A 17,262-nucleotide genomic window follows, 5' to 3' on the forward strand; every position below is an offset into this window, starting at 1 on the left:
GAACTGATTGTAGATTTCAGGAGAGGGAAACCAGAGGTCCATGAGCCAGTAATCGCCGGAGGATCAGAGGTGGTGAGGGTCGGTAACTTTAAATTCCTGGATGTCACTATCTCAGAGGACCTGTCCTGAACCCATAAAATTGCAAAGAAAGCACAACAGCACCTCTACTTCCTCAGGAGTCTCCGGAGATTCGGCAGGTCATCAAAAACCTTGGCAAATTTCTATAGATGCGTGGTGGAAAGTGTGCTGATTGGCTGCATTGGCCTGGCATGGGAACACCAATGCCTTGAGTAGAAAATCCAACAGAAAGTAGTGAATTTGGCCCGGTACATCATGGGTAAAACACTCCCAATCATTGAGCACATCTACACAAAACATTGTCGTAGAAAAGCAGCATCTATCAACCAAACAGGCCATGCTCTTTTCTCACAGCTGCCATCAGGCAGAAGGTATAAGAGCCTCAGGACCCACAGCACCAGGTTCACAAACAGTTACTACCCCTCAGCCATCAGGCTCTTGAACAAAAGGGGGTAGCTACACTTACTCTATTTATGGTATTTCCACAACCGGTGGACTCACTCGGATGACTCTTTATCTTGTTATTTCATGCTTGTTATTTATTGCTATTTCTTTATATTTGCTTTTGCACAGTCTTGTTCATTGATTGTGTTTACTGTTACTGTTCTATAGATTTGCTAAGATTGCCCAAAGGAAAATGAATCTCAGGGTTGTATGTGGTGACATGTATGTATTCTGATAATAAATTTTACTTTGAATTTTGAATTTTAATCATGTCGCACTAACTGCTAAGCTACTGTAGCACTATGGAATCCCTTTATGAAAACTTATGGGCTCCACTGAACCTTCAAAGTCATCAAAGTGATACACTTGGAAGATCAAACTTGAAGGCAGAGTACAGGGTTAACGGCAGGGTTCTTAGCTGTGTGGAGCAACAGAGAGACCTTGGGGTTCCAAGGTGATCGATCCCTCAAAGCTGCCACGCAAGTCGAATGGGTGGTTAAGAAGGCATATGTTGTGTTGGTCTTCATTGTCAGGTGATTGCATTCGAGAGCCACAAGGTAATGTTGCAGTTCTATAAAACTCTGCTTCGACCATTCTTGGAGTATTGTGTTCAGTTCTGGTGTTCATTTCTCATTATAGGAAGGATGTGGATGCTTTAGAGGAAGTGCAGAGGAGATTTACCAGGACACTGCCTGGATTAGAGAGGATAGGTTGAATGAGCTTGGTTGATCTTTGGAGTGAAGGAAGGTGAGAGGTGACTTGATAAAGTGTACCAAATAAGGCATAGATTGAGAGGATAGGTAGACACTTTCTTTCAGAGTGGAAATGGCTTATGAGGTGACGTAATTTGATGGAGTTTGGAGGAAAGTATGTCAGAGTAGGTTTTTTTTACACACAGAGTCGTAGCTGTTGTTATCTTTCGTAACTCCAGAAATAATCAAAAGAAAAAAACATGAGAGAGCTGAGAATAACTCATGTACATTTAGTTTTGTTTCTTTACTTTAGTGAGGCATGCTCTTGTGATGTGGTGGCGTAATGATGTATGCCATTCACTTACTTTTACATGTAACCTGTAATGAATTACTTAAACTACGACGGCTTACTCAAACAATATTTACAATATTACTCAAATATTACTGAAATATTACATACATAACTCCTCCCTGGTTAGCTATAAACCCCAGCTCAACATAGAATGCATCTCAACACTTGTGAGATAACATCTTTCTTGACCGGGAGTGGGGGAGTGGTGTGGGGAGGGGTTGTCATTCTGCTTGGCAGGTGAGACTTGTGGCTGTGACAAATCCCAACAAGGACCACATCCTTTGGCCATGGGACATCCACCACTGCTTGAATTTTCTCAGCATACTTGCGTATCTTTCAGTTGACACTATTACAGGAGATGTGGCATACAAATGGTGGATGGATCTCCGATTAGGTTGCAGATGTCTCAGCTGCTCATGATCCCACAGTGCCGGCTCACGTACATCAGACCAGTGCAGGTAAAAAGTGATTGTAAGGTCACCATTAACACAGTACTGAAAGTAGATCAATACCCTCTGCCCAGGATAGAAGATGTCTTTGCAAACCTTTCCGGAGGCAATGGGAACTTAGCTGAGGCCTACCTACAGAAAGAGATGGAAGAAGAATCCGAAACCACATTGGACTTGTATGTGGTAAAAACAGTAATTAAGCCAATTACTGAGCTGACAATGCTCAATCTATTCGATTCAGCCATGTAAGCTGAAATGGACTCCCCTTCCTTTTGATTCCGCTTATGAAACCTAAAGCATTTTGCAGTCAGCAATGGTTCTGGTTCTCAATTTTACGGCATTACTTTCATGATATCAGCAATGTTCATTTGGTTTAAAATACTGCTCAGTTCTTTCATTCTAAACCATCCAGTTATCTCTTGTGCAATTAAATAGTCTATCTTTCTGATGTAGGCAACCATTTCTGCTTTTTAAAATTTACCTATCTATTTATTTATTTATTTGTTAATTATCATCATTATCATCTGGTACTTACTGTTTATGAACCCATGAATTTTGTCCGTTTTCTGGCTCGCTTTTTTTTAACTTGACCACCTCTTCCTGAGGAAGCGCATGCTGTACTTTTTACAAAACTTGAATGTCCAACTGCGCTTCAACAGGTAGGTAGTCACCTTGGGTTCATTGAAAAGTTCCTCATTGCCACTGTCATGTTTTTTTATCTCCAGAAATTAATCAAAAGCAAAACACAGGGAGCTGGGGATAACTCATCTATGCTTAGTTTTGTTTCTTTAGTGAGGCTCACCCTTATGACATGGTGGCATAATGACCATTCACTTACTTTTAAATTATTTAAACAACAAAGAATGCTTAATTAAAGAATACATTTACAATTTAACTCAAATATTACTGAAATACACCACAGGTATCTGGAATACACAGCTGGGGGTAGAGGAAGAAGCATTTGGGACAATTAAGGTGCCCGATGGGAGCTGGGAGAAGATGGCATGGCCTGGACGATGGGAATCTTGATGATGGATGTTGCCGAAGGAACACCTCCAGGTGATGGTGAAGAATTCAAAGAATCCTCTCGGGGAAAAGGTCAGACCTGCCAATGTGTAACCTCTCATTTCCAATTACAGTTAAACTCTGATAGTTTGCTGTCCGTTTGTTTCGATAATTCCTATGACTTTTTTCCCCACTCTCTTTTGAAACTCACCGGGGTCCTGTTTCGGGCTGCCTTTATACTCAACAGGACACCTTATCCAAGCTCACTTGAATCTCACTAGGACCCCATTTCCAGCTCTTTAAATTCAATGGGGCCCCATTTCCTAATATACCAAGATCGACCTGTACTGCGATGTATTTTCTGTTATGTTATATTCCCCACTCCCTTTAAACTCACCGATCCACATTCCCCATTCCCTTTAAACCCACCGATCACGTTCCCCATTCCCTTTAAACTCACTGATCCACATTCCCCACTCCCTTTAAACCCACCGATCACGTTCCCCATTCCCTTTAAACTCACCGATCCACATTCCCCACTCCCTTTAAACCCACCGATCACGTTCCCCATTCCCTTTAAACTCACTGATCCACGTTCCCCACTCCCTTTAAACCCACCAATCCACGTTCCCCACTCCCTTTAAATTCACCGATCCACATTCCCCACTCCCTTTAAACTCACCGCAACCTCATTCCCCATTCCCTTTAAACTCACCGGGTCCACATTGCCCATTCCCTTGAAACAAATTTCCTTCCTCTCCCTTAAACTTAGCAGGTCACCTGGAAAACATATTACACTACCTTGTGACATATAGAAAAGGTGAATGAAAAAGTAACACACGCACAAAATGCTGGTGAATGCAGCAGGCCAGGCAGCATCTATAGAAAGAGGTACAGTCGATGTTTCGGGCTGAGACCCTTCGTCAGGACTCAGGACTCAGGACAGGTGGGTTTCTGTTCCCTGTTTATGTTACTGTGCCATATCACAATGTGCTTCCTCATAAACCCTGTGTGTAGTTTGTGTCTGCAGCCCAGCCATTGTATCTGGAGAGCACCGCCCTGAATCCATGGAATTTAAATTCTAGGTACAGCTCACAGGAATGGTCAGAGGCTGGCTGATTATCTTTCCTTTTACAAAAATACATTTATTATGAACTCTGGCATCTTCCCCCTTCCTTTTCAGCCCTGTTGAAGTGCCTTGGGCCAAAATGGCGATGGTTTATTCATTTCCATAGATGCTGCCTGACCTGCTGAGTTCCTTCAGCATTTTGTGTGTGTTGCTCTGTATTTCCAGCACCTGCAGAGTCTCCTGTGTTTATTATAAATTCAAACCACTATTGTATGCTCACGTTACAAACAAAAGACAGGCAAATTATGACTAACACAGACTCAGTGAGGATGGCATCTATCCGTGCAGTGCCCAGCAGTCTCGAAACAACCACGGATGGCATGCGTTCTCTTTCCAGAGCTACCTAGGCATGGGCATACCCCCCCACCCCACCCTGAACATTGCCAATCAGTCTGGCAGAACCCTCTGCTGCCCGTTTCCAGGGTCCACGGATATGACATGAGGATGGTTTTGATCCATTGACCTCTGGGTTCTGGGCCCAGCAGGGTTCTGCAGCACCATTCTGCTGTCGGCTAAACTAAATGAGATCAGATATACCTCTGGCATTGACTATAAGCATAAACCGTGTGACAGCAGTTCAGTGCCTGAACAGGAACTTGAGCCCTGCAGCCTGGGGGAGAAAGAAAGATCTGTGTACAGCGAGGATCTTGACTGCCACAAGGTTATGGACAGTGGGAGAAGCAGGAGCTTAGTTCCAGTTCTCTCTTCCAGTTCCAGGATTCTGGGAGTGTTCAGATCCACACTATACGGCTCCTGGTCCCAGGAAGTGTCCAGCAGGAAACTCCGGTTTGTTTCTGAGCACTGCCTGTGTTCGTTACAGTGCCCATGCGCCTGTCTTGGTGGTGGGATGTCAGAGGTCTCAGAAACAACCCTTCAGCCCATCTTAACCTAGCTCCACTGACAGAATCAGAATGGCACTTCTGTAGTGTGGAGCCCCTCCCGCAGCACAGCCCTCCTACACCACCCTCCACCCACAGTGTGCTAATCCCTCCGCACCATCTAACCCACAGCGCTGCGCTCTCTCCTTGTCACCCCTCCCATAGCGCCACACTTCCTCTTAACCACCCCTTCCACAGTGCAGCGCTCCCTCCTCACCTCACCGACCCTTTCACAGCGTTCATTCCTCACCACCCCTTCCACAGTGCAGCGCTCCCTCTTCACCACCCCTTCCACAGTGCAGCGCTCCCTCCTCACCTCACCGACCCTTTCACAGCGTTCATTCCTCACCACCCCTTCCACAGTGCAGCGCTCCCTCTTCACCACCCCTTCCACAGTGCAGCGCTCCCTCCTCACCTCACCGACCCTTTCACAGCGTTCATTCCTCACCACCCCTTCCACAATGCAGCGTTCCTTCCTCACCTCACCGACCCTTTCACAGCGTTCATTCCTCACCACCCCTTCCACAATGCAGCGCTCCCTCCTCACAGCCCCCTACTGCGAAGCACTATTTTGAGGGCTAGCAGAGTCCCAATGGACTGAACAGCTTCCCTCCATGCCGTGCAGTGGTACAGTCTGATTTAAGTTTGTGAGGTAAGAAGGGCCCCAACCTGAAACGTCACCGTTCTCTTTCCCACAGATGCAGCCTGCCTGCTGAGTTCCTTTAGCATCTTGTGTGTGTTCTGCAGGTTGTAGGGTTTGTGAAGTAGGATTTCCAGCTGGCCTGCAGGGGGTGGTGCTGGACACTATCTGCTCTGCAGTGAAGTTTGGGGGGTGGAGCGAGATGAACCAACAGTCTCGCTGTTCTGAGTCACTCCTGCAGACAGAACCATGGTTATTTCCCTAGTAACCAAAGACCAACCACATAGGCTGCCTGCCTCCCAGCCTGAGGTGCCCTGGGGTGGATTTTCATGTGTCGCCAGGCCCTTCCGGTTACTTCCAGCAGGAAATCCAGTCTTAATCCAGTTCTAAAGGCGAGAGAGAAAGAGAATTAAACAGAAAGAAATAGAGTGAAAGAAAGAAAGGGAAAATTAGAAAGAGAAAGAACTAGAGATAGAGAGTGGGAGAGAGAGAAAGAAAGAAAGGAAAAGTTGCCCCTCAGGTCCCTTTTAATTCATTCCCCTCTTGTCGTAAACCTATGTCCCCTAAAGGATTTCCCTACCCTGACGAAAAGACAGTCAGTCCACTTATCGTGATTTTAAATCTTTCTGTAATGTCACCCCTCACTTGTCAACATTCCTCTGGTCCTAACAACATCCTCATAAACTGGCCCAACTCTGTTCCCACACTCCCCCAATTAGTGTCCAATAGCCCCTGATTCCCACCCACAAAGAGTCATAGAAAGTGGCTTTTCAGCCCGTTCTGTCTATGCTGACCAGCATGCCTGTCTGTACTAATTCAACTTGCCTGCATTAATTCCATATCCCTCTTTTCCTGGCTCGTTGAAGTACCTGTACAGATGCCCTTTCGATGTTGTTAATGTTTCCGCCCTGACCACCTCTTCTGGCAACTCTTTCCAGATCTCTGAGTGAAAAAAAATCCCTCAAGTTCCCTTTAAACCTACTCCCTGTCATCTTAAACCTGTGTCCTGTGGCTTCAGACTCTGCCTATGTTCTTGGATTTTCAGAAGGCCTTTGACAAGGTGCCACACACGAGGCTGCTTAACAAACTACGAACCCATGGTATTGCAGAAAAGATTTTAACATGGATAAAGCAGTCGCTGATTGGCAAAAGGCAAAGAGTGGGAATAAATCTTTTCTGGTTGGCTGTGGTGTTCCACAAGGGTCTGTGTTTGGACTGATTCTTTTTACTTTATATGTCAACGATAGAATTTTTTTAGACTAGATTATAAAGACACGTAGTCCCCTTTTATTGTCATTTAGTAATGCATGCATTAAGAAATGATACAATATTTCCTCCGGTGTGATATCACAAAACACAGGACAAACCAAGACTGAAAAAACTGACAAAACTACATCATTATAACATATAGTTACAAACAGTGTAACAATACCATAACTTGATGAAGAAGTCCGTGAGCACAGTAAAGTTCAAAGTTTCTCAAATGTCCCACATCTCACGCAGACGGGAGAAGGAAGAAAAACTCTCCCTGCCATGCCCGACCACAGTCCGATTCTGAGTCATCCAAAAACTTTGAGCTCCGATCAGCTCTCCAACACCGAGTACTGAGCGCCATCTCTGCCAAACGATTCGACCTCCTTCTCGATCGCCAAAAGCAGGCAAGGCCGGGGATTTTGAGGCCTACCCTGCGAAAGATTCCCAACCACACAGTAACGACAGCAGCGGACGAGCGTTTCAGAAATTTCTCCAATGTTCCTCTGTGCTTTCACGTCCATTCTCCATCAAATCAGAATTGTCCACAGCCCCTATTTAACAGATACAACATTATTTTTCACCGGAGAGCTGCATGCTGCTATCTTCTCCTCCTGCCTTATCTGATGGCTTTGTTGCAAAGTTTGCAGACGATATGAAGATAGGTGAAGGGGCAGATAGTGTTGAGCAAGTAGGGAGGCTACAGAAGGACTCAGACAGATTAGGAGAGTGGGCAAAGAAATGGCAGATAGAATACAGTGTAGGGAAGTGTATGGTCATGCACTTTGGTAGAAGAAATGAAAGTGTTGACTATTTTCTAAGTGGAAAGAAAATACAAAAAACTGAGGCACAAAGGGACTTAGGTGTCCTTGTGCAGGATTCCCTAGAGGTTAATTTGCAGGTTGAGTGTGTGGTGAGGAAGGCAAATGCAATGCTAGCATTTTATTTATATATATTTACTGTAATTCACGGTTTTCTTTTTCTCTCTAATACCATTGTACACTGCTGCAAAATTAACAGATTTCACGACAGATGCTGGTGATGTTAAACCTGATTCTGTTTGTCGTTGTTGAGGCAGCATCTCCTGTAGACGCTATCAATGTTGCCGTGATGTATCGGGCTGGGTCCTCTACTCTGCAGCTTTTTACATTCCTCTGTGTTCAACTTTCCACCTGCTTTAAGAAGGTATTATCCCAGTAGCTAATAAAAAGAAGGCAACATACCTTAATGATTACTGCCCAGTTGCTGTGACAGACACCATCACAAAGTGCTTCGAGAGTTTGCTTGTGCCACACATTAACTCCAGTCTCCCAGGCAAGTCAGCCAACTGCAATTTGCCTGCTGCCAAAACAGGTATATGGCAGATACCATCTCACTGGAGCTAAGGTCATCGCTGGAGCATGTGGTGTCATCCGTTAGTCTCGCGAGACCATGGATCTGTGCCTGGAAAGTCTTCACTCTCCAGGGCGCAGGCCTGGGCAACGTTGTATGAAAGACCGGCAGTTGCCCATGCTGCAAGTCTCCCCTCTCCACGACACCAATGTCGTCCAAGGGAAGGGCAAGGGCCGATACAGCTTGGCACCAGTGTCGTCACAGGAGTTGCCAGAATGAGGTTGAAGGCAACGTCGGACTGCCTTAGGGACTCCAGCTCCGGATTTGTCCTCAGGGTTTACTCCCTAAGCCTTTCCCGTGAGTGGGTATGGCTGCAAGGCAGCGGAGATTTGAAATCAGAGTTTTCCCTCTCTTAGATGGACTGCCATCCCAGGCTGACGAGCTCCATCTACCTGAAGCACTGGTTTTAAGGTGCCAGAACCCGCCTTCACCCCTTCTCCTGTCAGTAGAAACAGTTCCGCCGGGCTTAGAAGCTAAACCACACGAGAAGGCCAGGAGTTGAACTTAGTTGTCAGAGGCTATTTGAGGCTCATGCTGTGAGGAACACTTTTAGTGGAAGGAGCTTGTCCCCACTACCACCCCTCGGCTTGACAACCTTGGAACCTGGAGCATGTAGGTAGTTAAAGATACCAATGTCAGATTGTTGTTTATTGACTAGAGCACTGTCTCCAATGCCATAATTCCACACAAACTCATCTCTAAACTCCTAGACCTGAGACCCAACAACTCCCTTTTGCAACTGGATCCATGACTTCCTGATTAACAGCCCACAATCAGTAATGACAGGAAGCAGCACCTCCACCTCCACACATTGGGGCGCTCCCTCCTCACCGCCCCTCCCACAGTGCAGAGCTCCCTCCTCACCACCCCTCCCACAGTGCAGAACTCCCTCCTCACCGCCCCTCCCACAGTGAGACGCTCCCTCCTCACTGCCCCTCCCACAGTGCAGAGCTCCCTTCTCACCACCCCTCCCACAGTGCAGAGCTCCCTCCTCACCGCCCCTCCCACAGTGCAGAGCTCCCTCCTCACCGCCCCTCCCACAGTGAGACGCTCCCTCCTCACCGCCCTCCCACAGTGAGACGCTCTCCTCACCGCCCCTCCCACAGTGCAGTGCTCTTTCAGTAATTCTCTGGATTAGGACTCCATCAGGAAGTCTATAACGGCCGTGTTGAATCGAGCTGTCCCGGATGTACATCACTGGCTGGGAATATAGTTTATATTGGATCCAGTTAGGAATTGGACTGTTTTCCTAAATTAGCATTAGGAATTTCTCATTGTTTTATTTCTGTCTGTCCCAGGAGGACTGACTGCGGGATGGCAGAACTCAAAACTAAGCTTCTGCAGGCTTCTCTCTGAGATTCCCTCGCCTTTTCCCTTGACAAAGCCTCCCTGAATCCCTGTGTATCCCAGCGAGTGGCCCCTGCCCAACCGTGTTGCCCGCGATGCATCCCAGATGGGAATGACTAACGTGGAAAAAACATCCAGTTTTCTTTTGGCGCTTTAATTTTCTCAAATCTGGGAGTGGCTCACTGGAATGTGAGAATCACCGACAGCGTCCCACAACAGGAGACAGACAAAAATCACTGCGGTAAAGGCTGTTATCAACACTAATTTTCATTCCAAAATGTTTCAAGGTGTTATTTATAATGGTGTTGAAGAGGTTGAATTTACTTTCTGTATGAGGGACGTTTCCTTTCCTCTCCCCTAGTTCCTCTGTGGCTGTAAGCCAATCTGTCTTCAATTGGCTCTGACCATTTTGAAGAGAATCTCTTTCTCCGCAGATGCTGACTGACTTGAGTGTTTTTGACAATTTCGAATTTAAAGGAAGTTGCTTGCGGATAATTTTCTTATTGCTGGAGAGGGGAGTGGGGCAAAGTTTAAGTGAGATGTGCGGGGCCAGTTTTTCTACAGAGTGGTGGGTGCTTGGAATGCTCTACCAGGGCTGCTGGAGGCAGGTAGGATAAGAGGCTTTTGGAGAGGCAGTGATATGGACCATGTGCGGGCAGAAGATATTAACTTAATTAGACATTATCAGCTGAATTAGTTCAGCATAATGTGATGGGCCAAATGACTTGTTCCATCCCGGCGTCCGCCCCAGTCTCGATAAAGGACCTTGGCCCAGAGCGTATCCACTGTTCACTTCCCTGCGTGGATGTGGCCTGGCCTGGCCTGCTGAATCCCTCCAGCAGCTCATGTGAGTTGCTCCAGATTTCCAGCATCTGAAGAATCTCTGGTGTCTTTGTTCACATGCTTGTACTGTTCAGAGTGGTGGGTGTATGGAACACCCTGCCTGAGGTGGTGGTAGGGGCAGATACGATAGGGACGCTTAGGAGACTGTTAGGTAGACACATGGATGACAGGGCAATGGAGGGTTATGTGGGAAGGAAGGGTTAGGTTGATCTTAGAGTAGTCTCAAAAGGTCAGCACAACATTGTGGGCCGAAGGGCCTGTACTGTGCAGTAATATGTTATGTTCTGAGCTTGGCACAACATGGGAGGCCAAAGTACCTGTTCCTGTTCTGTGATCTCAGAGTTGTTCATTAACACTTAGAATGGAGTTTCATTTCCAGGGGTGCTGCCTTACCAGCTGGATGACATTTTTCTCACTTCCAACCACTGCCTTAATTACCATCACTTTTGAGTAAGGCGTGCTATTAAGCTTCACAGGAAAAATCTCCGCCACCCATTGCCGGAACTTGCCCTGCATCAGCTCCCACTGAGCCAAATCCTTTGATTTAAAATTCTCACCCATTTATAAGCAGCTCCCCCTCCCCTCACTGTTCCCTAAGCCCTCCTAAATCCCCACACAACAAGCCAAACCTCTCCTTGTGCCTTAGGAACTTAGTCGGTACCAGCAGTACTGTGTACAGTTCTAGTCCTCGACCCAGCAAAGGGCATCCTTGCCACAGAGAGCATGCAGTGAAGACCCACCAGACCGGGGGTGGGGGTGGGGGGAGTGGGGTTGAGGGTACAGGGACAGCGGGTCTGGGAAGGGATTGTGGCGACTCGGCTGTGTTCTCCGGGCTTTTAGTTAAACACCTAACTAAACAAATCCCTTCTATGTCCATATCCCTACATTCTCTGCACATTCATGTGCCTGTCTGAGAGTCTTTGAGATGCCTTCATTGTACCTGTCTCCACCGCCCTCCCTACCAGTGCATTCCAGGCACCCACCAGTCTCTGGGTGAAAACTTTGCCCTTTACATCTCCTTGGAGAGGAATAAAGTCAACGTTTCCAGTCTCAGCCCAAAGTGTCAACTATTCATTTCCCTCCGCAGATGCTGCCTGACCTGCTCAGTTCCTCCATCATTTTGCGCATGTTACTCTGGATTTCGAGCATCTGAAGAATCTCGTGTTTATGAATTGAACATAGAACATTACAGCCCTGTACAGGCCCTTCAGCCATGATGTTGTGACAACCTCTTAACCTACTCTAAGATCAATCTAACCCTTCTCTCCCACGTTGCCCTCCATTTTTCTGTCATTCATGACCCTATCTACGAAACATGACAGAACATTTTCAGCACATCTCCTTTGAACTCTCCCCTTATCTCCTTACTAGACATTTTGACCCTGGGACAAGATACTAGATGTCTACCCTATCTATGCATCTTATTCCCTCAGCCTCTGCCGCTGCAGAGAAAACAATTCAAGCTTGTCCAACCTGACAGAGCATATCCCCTCTAATCCAGACAGCATCCTGGTGAATACTCAAGTTTCAACAGGTTATCAGTCTCCATCTTGAAGCGACAGAAACCACACAGTCGTCTAAGGCAGAGAAGTCACAGATCTCTACTGAGACAGACAGGAGCCACTACCGTCTGTGAGGGGAGTCCCGAGATTCAGACCCGACCATGTGTTTCCCAGTCGGGATGCTGGGGGGCGGAATCCGTGGGTGGCAGGTTTGGGAGGGTTCTGTGGAGTACCCTGGACATGTAACTCCAGTGTGTTTTGTCGTTGGTGTACACTGCAGCTACTGTGGTGGAGGGAGGAAGTGTTTACTGTGGGGGTGCTGATCAAGTTGTCCTGGATGGTGGTTACATTCCTGAGAGTTGTTGGAGGCATGCTCACCCACCCAGGGAAGTGGGGAGTGTCCCGTCACACTCCTGACCTGTGCCTTGTAGACCAGGGAGAGGTAATGTGGCGGATATTGAGTGCATGGACTAACTCCACCCAGGGAAGTGGGGAGTGTCCGGTCTCACATCTGACCTGTGGTTTATAGGCAGGGGAAAGTTACTCACCGCAGGATCGCCATCCTCTAACCTGTTTGTGTAGTCACACTCCTGATGAATCAGACCCTCCTGAGGAGCATTAAATAATATTGGTGGAGCATTTTTTTTTACCAAGAGAGCAGAGAATGCAGTGACTAACCTTTAGTAAATGGGATTTCCAGAGCAATGTTGATTGGATTTTCCTGGAGGGAATCTTGTCCAAAGGAATGTGAAATCACGCTGCAGAAGGCTCATTAGTATCCCATGCGTGTCAGATTCCATTTCAGGTAGTTATGGCATCAGGTTAAATGAAGGACTGACAACTGCAAACTTTTCTCCACAGCAGAGGGAAAGGCTATCGGGCAAGGGAAGAGGTGCTAAGCAGGTTCAGAGGGGATCTGAGGAAGAGTTTTTTTGGGGGTTGAAAAGCGTGTTCCTATGCACAGAACAGAAACCGACCCTTCGGCCCATCTACTCTGTGTGAAAATATAATTCTGCCTAGTGCCATTGACCTTGTTCCCACTCCTCATCGGAAGGCGTTTCCTACCAGCTAAACCCTTCTGGTAGTTCTCTATCCGTTAGGACCTTCTTGGCCTCCGCCTGTCCAAGGAGACAGGGAGACTCAGGAGCATTGTTTTTGTGACTGGAAGCCTGAGGCCAGCAAAGGGTTGCAGGGAACTGTGTTGGCATCCTTGCTGTTTATTATATACATTAGTGACTCAGATGTGAACGGAAGACATATGATTAGTAACTTTACAGATGACACAGAAATGGCAATATTGTTGACAGTGAGTTTGACAGAGCTTGTTACAGAATAATGTTGGCCAGCTGGCAATGGCAGATGGAATTTAATTCTGATAAATTCAAGTTGATGAAGTTTAGAAGGCCTAATAAGGTTAAGTAAGGCCCCAGGGAGTACTGAGAGAGTCCAACAATCCCTGAAAGAGGCTGCTCAGGTAGATAAGGTTCAATGTTCAAAGTAAATTTACCATCAAAGGATGTATATGACACCCTGAGATTCATTTTCTTGCAGGCGTTCACAGTAGAAGACAGAAATACAATAGAATCAATGGAAAACTACACGCAGTGGAGACAGAAACAACCAGTGTGCAAAAGGAGACAAACTGTAAATGTAAAATAAAGAAACAATGTTGATAACATGAGTTGTAGAGTTCTTTGAAGTGAGTCCATAGGTTGTGGAATCAGTTCAGTGTTGAGCTGAGTGAAGTTATCCACGCTGGTTCCCGATAAAGTGGTAAAGAAGCTACGCAGAATACAGGAGCAGGGAGGTTATGGTCCAACTTTAGAAACCACTGGTCAGGCCACAGCTGGAGCTCCGTGTGCTGTTCTGGTCACAGACTCTTGGAAGGAGGTGACTGCACTGGAGAGGGTGCAGAGGAGATTGCCTGGAATGAAGGGTTTCAGTTATCTACTCTTAATAAAGTCTTAATACTAATTAACAATTAAGTTATCATGAGGGTTCTGACCTTCCTATCTGCAGTAGTACTAGGATCAGTGATGATGGACCCACTGTAGCTGTCAACAGAGCAAAACAATGTTCACATAGAGTACTATCCAAAACAATGTTCACATACTGTACCGTCCAAAACAATGTTCACATACTGTACCGTCCAAAACAATGCTGACATACTGTACCATCCAAAACAATGTTCACATGCTGTACTGTCCAAAACAATGTTCACATACTGTACTATCCAACACAATGCTCATACAGTACTATCCAAAACAATGCTCACATACTGTACCGTCCAAAACAATGTTCACATACTGTACCATCCAAAACAATGCTCACATACTGTACCGTCCAAAACAATGTTCACATACTGTACCATCCAAAACAATGCTCACATACTGTACCGTCCAAAACAATGCTCACATACTATACTATCCAAAACAATGCTCATACAGTACTATCCAAAACAATGCTCACATACTGTACCGTCCAAAACAATGCTCACATACTGTACTATCCAAAAGTCTTTGGCACATTTCTGTAGCCAGGGTGCCTAAGACTATTGTACTGCACTGCTGTCATAAAAATAAACAAATTTTGTGACATATAGATCGATAGATACTTTATTGATCCCAAAGGTAATTACAGTGTCACAGTACTATTACAATTGCACAGATATACAAATATTAGAAGTAAGAATAAAAAATAAATTATGTCAAACAGTCTAACAAGAGGAGTCATCACTCTCCTGGCTTTAGGTTGGCTCATTGTAGAGTCTAATGGCCAAGGCTAAGAATGACCTCATATAGCGCTCTTTGGAGCAGTGCTATTGTCTTGTCTATTACTAGAAGTGCTCCTCTGTTCAGCCAAGGTGACATGCAGAGGGTGAGAAACATTGTCCAGAATTGCCAGGATTTTCCATAGGGTCCTTTGTTCTACCAGAGCCTCCAGTGTGTCCAGTTTGACTCCTATCACAGAGCCAGCCTTTCTAATCAGTTTATTGAGCCTGTTGGCATCACCCATGTTGATGCCATTGTCCCAGCACACCACCACATAGAAGACTGTACTGGTGAAAACAGACTGGTAGAACATGTGAAGGAGAGGCCTGCAGACTCCAAAGGACCTCAGACTCCTCAGGAAGTACAGGCGACTCTGGCCCTTCTTGTACACAGCCTCTGTGTTGGTGCTCCACTCAAGTCTGTCATCCGGGTGCAGCCCCCAGATGAAGACTATTGCTGAGTCTACAGAGAATTTCTGCAGATGACGTGACTCAGTGTTGTATGTAAAGTGATGGATGATAACTCTGATTCTGATATGTGTTTCTTTTGCGGTAGAAAGTGGGAAGGAGGCAAGGGGAGGGGAATCATGGTTGGAGAAAGGGGAAGGAAGAGGGAAGGGAGCAGGAAGCACTAGAGAGACATTCTGTAATGATTAATAAACCAATTGTTTGGAATCAACCAACCCTGACTGGTGTCTCAGGGCTGGGTGAGTCTGCACTTGTGCCACCTCCACCCCCACCCCCACCCTGGCACTCCTCTGCCACCTGTCCCACACCCCTCCCGCTGTGCTCCATTCCTAGCATCCCTTACTCCCACGGATTTACAAACTCGCTCTCTGCTCCACGTTGACAAATACAGCCCTCTGCAAAAGTCTTGGGCATCCTAGCTATAACTGTAAGATCATAAGACATAGGATCAAAATCAGGCTATTCAGCCCATTGAGTCTGCTCTATCATTCCATCGTGGCTGATCCCACTCAACCCGCTACATCCTTTGATGCCCTGACCAATCAGGAAACAACAACTTCTTCCTTAAATATACTCACAAACTTGGCATCCACCGCAGTCAGTGGCAGAGCGTTCCACAGATTCACTACTTTCTGGCTAAAAAACTCCTCCTTAACTTTGTTCTAAAAGGTTACCCCTCAATTTTGAGGTTGTGCCCTCTAGTTCTGGATACCCCTACCATAGGAAACATCCTCTCCACATCCACCCTATCTAGTCCTTTCAACGTACAGTAGGTTTCAATGAGATCCTCCACATTCTTCTAAATTCCAGTGAGTACAGGCCCAAAGCTATATTTATATGCCTAAGACTTTTGCAGAGTACTGTAAGGAATGATTAGGATTAAACAGCATACTGCCTAATAACAGCAATTGGATGCATAAGGTTTCTCGCTGGGTCACAATTGGTTCTTACAGACATCCATAAATCAACATTATCCATGTCAGAACAGGCACAAAAGTCACCTGATATGTTAAGGTCAAGGTCAACTTTACTGTCGTATCAAAGTTCAAAGTAAATGTATTGTTACAGTACATATATGTCACAATATACAGGGATACTCCAACAACCATAATAGAATGAATAAAAGGCCACACCAGCATTGGCGTTCATCCAGTGGGTGAAAAAGACAACAAACTGTGCATTACAAAAAGAAAACAAAATAATAATAAATATTGAGAACATGAGATGGAGTCCTTGAAAGTGAGTCCATAGACTGTAGGAACCATTCAGTGATGGGGCAAGTAAAGTTGAGTGAGGTTATCTCCTCAGGTTCAAGAGCCTGATGGCTGAGGGGTAATAACTGTTCCTGAACCTGGTGGTGTGGTGCCTGAGGCTCCTGTACCTCCTTCCTGATGGCAGCAGTGAGAAGAGAGTATGACTTGGGTGGTGGGGGTGGGGGACCGATGGTTGCTGCTTTCCTGTGATAATACTTGATGTACATTTGTAGATGTGTTCAATGGTGTGGAGGGCTTTACCCGTGACATTGTGGCTGTGTGTACTACTTTTTGTCGGGTTTTCCATTCAAGGGCATGGGAGTTTCCATACCAGGCTGTGATGCAGCCAGTCAATATACTCTCCAACACTCATCTATAGAAGTTTGTCAAAGTTTTAGATGTCATGCCAAATCTTCACAAACTTCTAAGGAAGTAGAGGTGCTGCTGTAAACACGAGGAATTCTGCAGATGCTGGAAATTCAAGCAACACACAGCAAAGTTGCTGGTGAACACAGCAGGCCAGGCAGCATCTCTAGGAAGTGGTACAGTCGACGTTTCAGGCTGAGACCCTTCGTCAGGACTAACTGAAGGAAGAGCTAGTAAGAGATTTGAAAGTGGGAGGGGGAGGGGGAGATCTGAAATGATAGGAGAAGACAGGAGGGGGAGGGATGGAGCCAAGAGCTGGACAGGTGATTGGCAAAAGGGATATGAGAGGATCATGGGACAGGAGGCCCAGGGAGAAGGAAAAGGGGGAGGGGGGGAAAAACCC

General features: G+C 46.2%; 1 long non-coding RNA gene across 1 annotated transcript in view; it reads left to right on the forward strand.

The window, feature by feature from the left end:
• LOC134337600 (uncharacterized) overlaps nt 1-13,645 on the forward strand; it is a 45,656-nt gene extending 32,011 nt beyond the window's left edge. The window contains exons 3-4 of the long non-coding RNA XR_010016028.1: nt 2,938-3,113; nt 13,554-13,645. This is a non-coding gene — a long non-coding RNA (uncharacterized LOC134337600). The remainder of the gene's footprint in view (nt 1-2,937; nt 3,114-13,553) is intronic.
• Nucleotides 13,646-17,262: the final 3,617 nt, after the last annotated feature.

This window comes from Mobula hypostoma, chromosome 2 (assembly GCF_963921235.1).
Source record: "Mobula hypostoma chromosome 2, sMobHyp1.1, whole genome shotgun sequence".
Lineage (NCBI taxonomy): Eukaryota > Metazoa > Chordata > Chondrichthyes > Myliobatiformes > Myliobatidae > Mobula > Mobula hypostoma.